The sequence below is a fragment of the Rattus norvegicus genome, chromosome 11 (assembly GCF_036323735.1).
Source record: "Rattus norvegicus strain BN/NHsdMcwi chromosome 11, GRCr8, whole genome shotgun sequence".
NCBI lineage: Eukaryota > Metazoa > Chordata > Mammalia > Rodentia > Muridae > Rattus > Rattus norvegicus.
In genome coordinates, this window is record NC_086029.1 from 59,785,722 (window position 1) to 59,795,798 (window position 10,077).

Here is a 10,077-nt window from a genome sequence, read left to right on the forward strand (position 1 = left end):
TGTAATTTCCTTCATTAATTTATTTATCCACTTTGCAACCTTCCCTCTTACCAGTTTTTCAATCACATAGTCCCTCCCCTGTATCTTGCCAGTTCTCCTCTGAGAAAGGGGAGCCCTTACTGGGTACCAATCTACTCCAGCAGGACTGGAGGACTGCAGGACTAAACACATCTCCTACTTAGGTCAGACAAGTCAGCCATATTAGGGGAATAGGATCCACAGATAGGCAACAGATTCAGAGACAGCCCCACTCCAGTTGTTATGGGAACTATACTTGGACAAGCAACACTTCTGATCCATATGTGTGTGAGGCCTAGGTCAAGTTTATACATACTCTTTTGATGACTAATCTCTGGTAGCCACAAAGGGCCAAGGCTAGTTGACTTTTTCTGTGTGTATGTGTGTGTGTGTGTGTGTGTGTAGTCCCTATCCACTCCAGGTAACACAATCCTTCCCACAACTCAGGCATAAGACTCCATGAATTTAAAAAAAAAAGACTCCATGAATTCATGAATTCTGCCTAATGTTTTGCTGTGGTTCTCTGTATCTATTTTAGTCTACAGTTGAGTGGAGCCTATCAAAGAACAGTTAAAATAAGAAGCTGTCTGAACACAAAATGGAGTATTATTAATAGTGTCAGGGATTGGTTCTTGCCCATGATATGGGTCTCAGGTTGGGTCAGACATTGGTTGCCCATTCTCTCGGTCTCTGCTTCATGTTTGTCCCTGCTCTTAATGTAGGCAGCATAATTTTGCCTTACAAAAGGAATCAGTATCATGAGGTCTCATTCATTGTTTATTTTAGTACCAGAAGCACTGGGGTTCTGTTCAGAAGTTGTCTCCTATATTAGTATACTGAAGGTTATTTCTGTTGAGTTTGCTCTTTTGCTATGTATTGTAATGCTAAATTCTATGCTAGAAGGTCTAGGCTTAAGAGTGACAGACACTTTTTGGAGCAATTAGTGGTAGGTGAGTTTGGAGTCAACTAGTTGGAGGAGGAGAAATGATGGAGAGAAGGAGGAAGAAGGAAAAGAAGAAAGAGAAAATAAGAGGAAACCCCAATGAAAGGGGACGGTCCATGAGCATATGGCCTGGAGAAACAGCAAGTTTTGGGTCCACTGCTGGTTAGGTAGCTAGGCCAACAGTTAAAAGAATAGATTAGGGGTTATCCACAGTAATTGTAAAAGTCAAATAAAATAAACATGATCTGAGTATCAGTTTTGTACACTAGTAAGGGGTAAGGTTAAGTCGCTTGTATTACACATCCCACACTTTCTTTTCTATTAGATTTAGTGCATCTGGTTTTATGTTGAGGTCTTTGATTTACTTAGACTTGAGTTTTATGCAGGGAGATCCTTTTGGATCTCTTTCCATTCTTCTGCATGCTGACATCCAGTTAGAATAGAACCGTTTGTTGAAGATGGTTTCTTTTTCCCATTATATGGTTTTGACTACTTTGTCAAGATTCAAATATCTGTGGATATGTGGGTTCATTCATAAGTCTTGATTCCATTCCACTGAACAATCAGTTGGTTTCTAAGTCAATAGTAGTGAAGCAAGCAGAGAATTTGGCTAGAAGTGTCACCTAGCCCTGGTGGTTCCTGATGACTTCTGGGATTGCAACTAGAAGTATGTACAGGCAGACAAATGGTAGGATACATGATTGACCACATGAATTCTACCAGAGAACTCCTATAACTGATAAACATATCCAGCAATGTGCCTGGATAGATAATTAACTAAATAAAATTCTGTAGCCCTCCTTTATACAATGATAAATGTGCTGAGAAAAAATCATGAAAACCATACCCTTCATAAAAATCATGAATAATATAAACAAGCAAGTAAAAGACCTTCATGACAAGAACTTCAAGTCAAGAATATATCAGAAGATGAAAAGATCTCATTTATCAGTGTGATTAACAGAGTAGATAGGTCATCTTACCAAATTCAATCTGCACATTCATTGCAGTTCACATCCAAGTTCCAACACAATTCCTTATAAACCTTAAAAGAACAAGTCTCAGCTTCATATATTAAAAAAACATAAAAGGAAAACAAACAAACAAAAAACAATCCTATATAGTAAAAATCTTCAGGAGGTGTGACCAGCCCTGATTTCAAACTGTACTACAAAGCAATATTAATAAAACCTTCATAGTGTTTATAGAGATACAGACAGGATGATCAACGGAATTGAATGAAAGACCCAGAAATAAACCCACACACTTAAAGATACTTGATTTTGAGCAACACAACCAAAAACATACAATGGAAAAAAAGAAAGCATCTTCTTGAAATGGTGGTGTTCTAATTGGATATGTACCTTCATAAAACTATATACACTAAATATAATAAAAAAGACAGTATGGAATAGTCTTGAACACACTGATACAGAAGAAAAAATTTCTGAACAGAATATCAATAACTCTGGAACTAAGATCAATAATTAATAAATAGGACTTTATGAAACTGAAAATTTTATGTAAGTCAGAGGACACCATCAATAGGACAAATGTAAATATTTTAGAGATGGAAACAGGTCATGGAGGATAATTAACATTGACATCTCTACACAGGCACACATATGTGCATTTGGCCCTGCACATTCGTATTCATGTCTATCCATATAGGTGCACAAAATAAACTGCCTCTCTCTCTCTCTCTCTCTCTCTCTCTCTCTCTATATATATATATATATATATATATATATGTGTGTGTGTGTGTGTGTGTGTATGTATATATATGTGTGTGTGTATATATGTATATATATGTGTGTGTGTATACATGAGAATATATGTATTTGTGCAATATATAATATATTATGCATATATTTACATATCTATATTTATATTTATATTATGTATGTTTATATTATGTATAATATATAACAATATATGTATATGTATGTATTACACACATACATATACACGTATATGTATGTGTGCAATATGCAGGTATATGTATTTATAATTTTCTAAAATACTTTCATAATTATGTCTCAAAATCTAGTAAATGACATTTTTGTTAAGGTGTAGTATACAAACCATATAGTGGTCATGCATGATGCATGCAGTCATTTCAGCTATTTGGATGCACAATAGAAGGATCAACATTTCAAGAACAACTTCTGATATAGAAGATTTGAGTCTAACCCATGTTATATTAAAGCGTGTCTCAAAATAGTAGCCCCTAATTTTTAAAATCTACATATACATGTAGATGTATATTTCTTAATGTTTCTTTTTATTATCATTGCCAAATGTTTCATAATACAGAAAGTCTCATGCCCAAGTGGTACTGTTAGCATAATCAAATGACAAGGCAAGACAGTACAGAGAGGTTTCTCCATCTTGTATTCCTTCTGAGGCTATTTAGGTTTGCTAGCCTTTGAAATGTTGATGCATGCAGTCATTTCATGCATCAAATTTCCCAGTTTTATTTTAGGAACCTGACGTCAAGATGCTCCAATTAACTTATCTTGGCTTCTGTCAAATGCTCGCTGGAGCAAAACCTCCCCCTCCAATTAACTGCTTATCCTAGCTTCTGTTAAACTGCTTGCTTGTGGGCAATCTCCCCTTGCAGAGAATGAAGGAGATAACAGAAACTTTGCTCTTAAAACCAAGTCTACCACTTATGACTACAACTGTGTCCAGAATTACCAAGTGTCATCCATGCAAGCTAGAACAAATATTTTCAATTAACCATAAACTGAGTGTGAGTTGTTCTCTCTGGCGGGCTCTTCCTACTGATGACTTTACGTGGTATAATCTGCATTCCTGCAGGGGTTGGGTGTATATCCTTTGTGTGGCATCCCTTTGGCAGGGAGAAACATTCTTTAGAATGAGTAAACAAATTTTTTAGAGGGATTATAGTTCAAGAACAAGATTAGGAAAATTTATTATGTGCAATGGAAACATTTATTCAAAATCATTTCCAAAGGGTTTCTAGTAGAGTGTGACATGTATAAAGTATGAATTAAATGAATGGACTCCACTAAAAACGTGGCATTTTAGCAAGGATCTGAAAGAGGTACGGTATAGGAACACATTTTAGGAATGGAGTCATGTGAGGAGAATTCTGAGTGCTTTTGAAAACACTCCAAGAAAACAAGACTAGAGTTACTATCTCCTGACAGGCAATGATTGTGCTTGCTTTTAATTTCAGAATTTAGGAGGTGAGACAGGGGGCTCTCAATGAATTCTATATCATCTTTGTTTACAGAGTCAGTTCTAGGACAAAGGTTACACACAGAAACTTTGATTCAAAAAACAAAAAAACAAACAAACTACAATGACAAAAACCAAGCAAACAGTTACATTCCTTTACAATAATACAAATGTCTAAACTACTTAAGATAAGAACCTATCAGTAAGTGAGGCTGCAGTGAAATCATGAATGTAGAGCCTGGGTGAGAAGAAGGTTTATTGTACATATGAATCTGACATGTGGGTATTTCTCCAGTTGTATGGAGAGAATAGGCAAAGGCATTTGGGAAAATTGAAAAATGAATAGGTACTGAAAGCTTTACCAGTTATAAAAACAGCAGGTACCTACAGCATTTGGTATGTGTGTGTTCAAGCCAGAATATCCTGGAGGCTAGGAATAGCTGGAAGGGTGGAAAAGACAGAGAGTTAGAGCGGAGTCTTTGATATGCTTTACAGGCATGTGCTAATAAGGAAATAGATGCCACATTTGGCAGAGTTAGAGAAGTAAAGCCTTTTATTTCCTGAAAATAGAAACTCATATCACAAGGTTTTGAAAAATGTTGTGGGTAAGTTTTTATTTATCTGCCAAGAATCCTTCTGTTTAATCCTGTTTTACAATGTCAATGGCACTGTCACTTGAGGACCTTATGGTATCCTTGTTTAAAAATGACTACATATGGGACACAGTATTGAAACCAAGCACTTAGTCACCAGATACAGCACTACCCCAAAGGGAAGAAGTCCATTTCTCCTCTGTGATCTAGCTCAGTGAGTCTCCTGGACACTCCGCATTCGTGCTTTCTCCCCATACTGTCTCCCACATCTAGTATCCAGGTATTATCCTATTATCCACATATCACTGTCTTGTTGGGGAAAAACAAAACAAAACAAAACAAACAAACAAACAAAAACAACCTCTTGCTCTTGGCAAGATCCACCGCACCTGCCAATACCTACTGATCATCTCTTCAGTACACCTAGCCTCTCTACCCAGGAGATCTTGCACATCAGTCTCTAGGGTCTAGCTTGGAGAGCCGGCCTCACCCTCTGCATTCACATCATTCTTTAACCAGCCATCTGAAACCTATCTCACATTCACTGCAAGACCTTGTCTTGCTACCCTTTCCTGCCCCACAACCTATTTCTAGTCATCTACCAGAAGCTTTCACATAGATTCCTTAGCATTGTACCAGTCTTTCCTCCCAGACATCTCCAACTTCTTTGCCAGGGTCTAGCTCAGTGAATCTCCCTTGCTATGCCATCCCATACAACCTAATTTCACTTCATTTTCCTGAACCCCAGTCCATTATAAAAATTCTATTGGGATCCTCACTAACTATCTCCCGAAACACAGCACTACCCTATACCATATCTAACCCTACCATCCACCCAGATTCTACCTCTATACTTCAGGCATGGACCAGAAAGATCAGTCCTCTCTCTCTACCTAACTTCTTTACACTTAAATAATCTCCATTCTCTAGGTACAAACTGCCTACAATCCTCTCATTTGCCCAAACTGCTCTGTCTATATCAGACTCAGAACTAATAGAAGAAATCCACATGTTAAGATCTCGTTGGAGATGCATCAACATTATCAAGACTACGTGGTCTCTGAAAACATTACCAGCCCTATAGAAATATTTGCCAGTGAGAAATTCCTAGAAGAAACCCAGAATGAAGAGTTGTAAAACAAAACAAAACAGAACCCAAAACAAAACAAAAAAAAAAACAAAAAACAAAAAAACAAACCATGAAGTAACTCAAGGAATTTAAAGAAGACCCAGAGCGACAGATCAATGAATGATACCAAGAGAGGAAAGACAATATAAATTTGATGGAAATGATGAAGACTTGAGAATAGAATGCAATAAAGAGATAAAACTACTAAAGAATAATGAAGCTGAAATTGAGAGGGATTAAAACATCCAATAGCTCAGTTAAAAACACAAATGAAATCTTTATCTATAGAAATAATCATGCAGAACTAGCAAAAGCCACAGTGTTCTACTTAAAGACAGAGGATCTAATATAAATGAGCAAGGAATATGAAAAGTTAAATACAAACACACACACACACACACACACACACACACACACACAGAGAGAGAGAGAGAGAGAGAGAGAGAGAGAGAGAGAGAGAGAGAGAGAGAGAGAGAGAGAAAGAAATGTGGGACATATTGAAACAAACCAACCAACTAACTAACAAACAAAACTTTGAATTATAGGAATAAATGAAGAAGAACTGCAAGTTAGTGACATAGAGTATATCTTCAACAAGGTCTTAGAAGGAACTTACACACATACATAGAAAATAAGCATCCAGAACACCACATAAACAGGACAGGAAAAGAAAATCCCCACAGTAAATATGGGTGTCCTCTCCAGAGTTACCCGAGAGAAACTTCCCAAACTGCCAAGTCCAATCCTGGAACCAGCGCTACAAAGATGCTGCCAACTCTGGACCCTACAAGTGTTTCAGGGACTTTGCTTCCTTCTGTGCCGTCCTAGCGCTGGAACTGTGTCCTGAGGATCACATCCTCATGCTAGATGTGTAGTGTCTCAGACACAAGTACCTGGCCAGACCACATCTGCTTTCTTTCCTCTGATTTCTCCTGTAAGAGGAGACTCCAGTTTGGAGCCGAGACCCATTTCAGAATCCATCTGTATTTAGCCAGGGCAAACAGAAATAAGAGATGGTCAGCACTATGGAAAATTACAGTCCTTTTCTTGTCCAGAGAAGGGCATTACCCTGCCCCAGACCCTGGAGGCAGTCTAGGACACCGGAGAGCACATCGCTCTGGACCTACTCCAAGCCCTAACCTTAATTAGCTGTGTAATTAGGATAAGTCATGAATCCACTGTGTGCTTCAGTTTCTGTTTCTAGAAATGGGACTACAAATTTTTCTGGAGTAATGTGAACCTTGAGCATAGCATCTAGTTTTCCATTTGCACCAGTGGGCACCCAAAAGGGTTGTCAGGTTACAGGAAAAGTGCCTTGAGCTATAAGCTATTCCTTGAATGCTTCCTCGATGTGATCAGTGTGGATTACTCTCCAAAAGTGGTAGCAGCCATGCAAATTCACTAGGTCCATGGACCCCAGTCTATTCTGGGAGACCACAGATGTTCAAGTGCTGGACTTCTCTAGTGGGTCCTTTGATGTTGTCCTCAAGAAGGTCATACTGCATGCCCTGCTGGCTGGAATGCATCTTCTGACAGTGTCAGCACTATGAACTAGGCGCTGAGTGAGCTGAGACGGATGCTGGTTCCTGGAAGTCAATTTATCTCAATGACTTCTGTGAGTCCCCACTTTAGGATCAGACACTAGGTTCAATCCAGTTATGACTGGTCACTGAGGCATACGACCTGTAGCAGTGGTTCATTTCCTCGTTTACATCATGCATAAGGACAGAGAGCTCACTGTGTCCCAGCTGGCCGTGGGTGCCCAGATCCTCTCACCCTCCAGCCTTCCTGCTCCACCCTGCTTCCTCCAAGACTCAGATAATAAGGACTTCCTCAGTGCCATTCAGCTATGGGACTGGAATTGTGATCTCCAAGCCCTCCCTGACTTTGTGCATTAGACTCTTGGGGAGTTGTTTGTGATTGGTTGCTGGGTACTCAAATCCAGAGGTCTTGTGCACAAAAACAGTGCTGGTGGGATCAAGCCCATGTGAACAAATACAGTGAGAGTCCCAGGTTAAAGAAATAACAGTAAATACATAGAACGAAAGAAGATTCAAGAGAAAAATAAAAGGCCAATAATCAAGTCACATATAAAAGAAAACTCACCCAAATAACAACAGCTATTCTGCAATGGAAACTTTGAAAGATAGAAGAATCTGGAATTGTGCACTCCAAATGTTAAAATAATATGAATGCCTTTCTAGATGAACATGCCCAGCAGCAATATTTGCTACTGTAATTATAAAATGATTTTAAAAACAATGTTTAAGGAAATGTGAAGGCATGATATAGGTGAAGATGAAATCGTTCACATTGTACTAGTAAAATTTGGCTCAGAATATTTTGACTATCTTCACATTATTTTGATCACTTGTGCTGTGTGATAGCTTCTTAAGGTGGACTCTGTCCTGTGAGGTACTCTACTCTCTACAGGTAAAGGTTCTATCTGCTGTTGGAAGGGATACTTCACTGGGACACCCCTTGCTTGCCTGGGCAGTATGATTTGCTTACATCAACATTATTTTGTCTTTACCACAAGTTATTCTTATCTCTAGGACAGGTGGCTTTTCTGAGCAATGGACCCATGGGGCTTCCAGTAACAGGCATTTTATTTAAAGTATAAGCTACAGTGACCAGTCTAAAATAGAACCCACAGTGTAATGTAATTTGTTTTGTGATTATAATATTGTATTTTAGAAGTTAGTCAGTTAGACTAAGCATCGGAGTACAATAGGAGTCTTCAATTATCTGAGCCAAATCAAATCTGACACTCAATAAACTATCTTTCAAGCATCAAACATCAAAATGACACTGTAAACATGCCTCTAAATAGTGGTTCTAAACATGTAAGTATTGGCCGCTCTGGCGGTCCAATGACCCTTTCACTGGGTTCACATATAAGATATCCTGCATATAATATACAAACATTAATAGTCACAAGAGTAGCTAAATTACTGCTGTGAAAAAGCAATGACAATAAATTATGATTGGTTGTCACCATAGAGTGAAGAACTGTATTAAAGGGTCGCAGCATTAGGAAGTTTGAGAACCATTGCCCTAAGCCATCAATAACAACAGCAATGGCACATTTATCTCTTAAAATAGAGTAAAGAGACAAGCTATCAGACACTTAATTTAATATTATTCATTTCACTCCTTAGGATCATTCAGATTATGATTTCAAAATAAATTGATTTATGAGTGGAGTCATTCAGCTATAATATGTATTAAACAATAAAAGAAATAAGTTAAAAGTCTACAATAAATGTCTAGACAAACCCTTAAAAATTACAGCGTAAATATATTCAAACCTAATACCTTACTCCTGTATTTTGAGTCATGCATTCCACGAAATATCCATGTGAAAAGTATAAAAAGAAACCCAAACAGAAGCTAGGATAAAGCCAAAATATAGCAAATAAGGGAGAAAACATTACACGATCTGCTTTGAAGTTTTTCAGTAAAATTGGTCTGTGACAGCTGCATGGAACAGCCTGGTTGATTGACGTTTTCAGAATGTACATTTTGTCCTTTCCTATCTTATATGGAACACAATATATCACTATATATGGAATAGATATAGGTTTTATTAGAGAAGGTGAAACCGACTAAGTTTCATTATATCATATCTATCTGGAAAGCTGGGCTCTAGGAAAACATTGAGTATCCATGCCAGAAGACAGAGAAAGAAAAAGTGTTCTGTGGAAATGCTGCCATTCAGTGATTTCAGAACTATTCATTCCATCAATGAGCATTGCTTTGCAAAGCTTGCTCTAAGAGCCTCAACGTGTGGGGCTGTAGATAGGACTTAGATTCGGGATTTTGTGAGAACAGTTTATGAGGCATATATGAATTATATTATGTCTAATTTTGGGGAAATTGACAATTATTTTAAAAACAACTTGAAATTTCAAATTCAATATTTAGCTTTTTTACAAAATAAAATTTACATTGAACTTAGTATTTTACATGTTTCATCACTTGATATCATAAAGGAAGTTCAAGTTTTATGATATACCAATCTATTTTAGGATGCCCACTCTGATTAATATGTCATAGTGAACTTCTAGCCAGAAACTGGATCATTCTCCTAATTATATTGTGAGCAAGGGAATGAGACACTTTTATCCATTAGCCAAATCACACATTTTGCTATTAATTTCCTGTAAGTAAAATCAAATAGCATA

At 37.6% G+C, this 10,077-nt stretch overlaps 1 pseudogene; it reads left to right on the forward strand.

Moving 5' to 3' along the window:
- The first annotated feature begins 5,790 nt into the window (after positions 1-5,790).
- Eef1akmt4-ps1 (EEF1A lysine methyltransferase 4, pseudogene 1) lies at positions 5,791-7,788 on the forward strand (annotated as a pseudogene).
- The last annotated feature ends 2,289 nt before the right edge of the window (positions 7,789-10,077 follow it).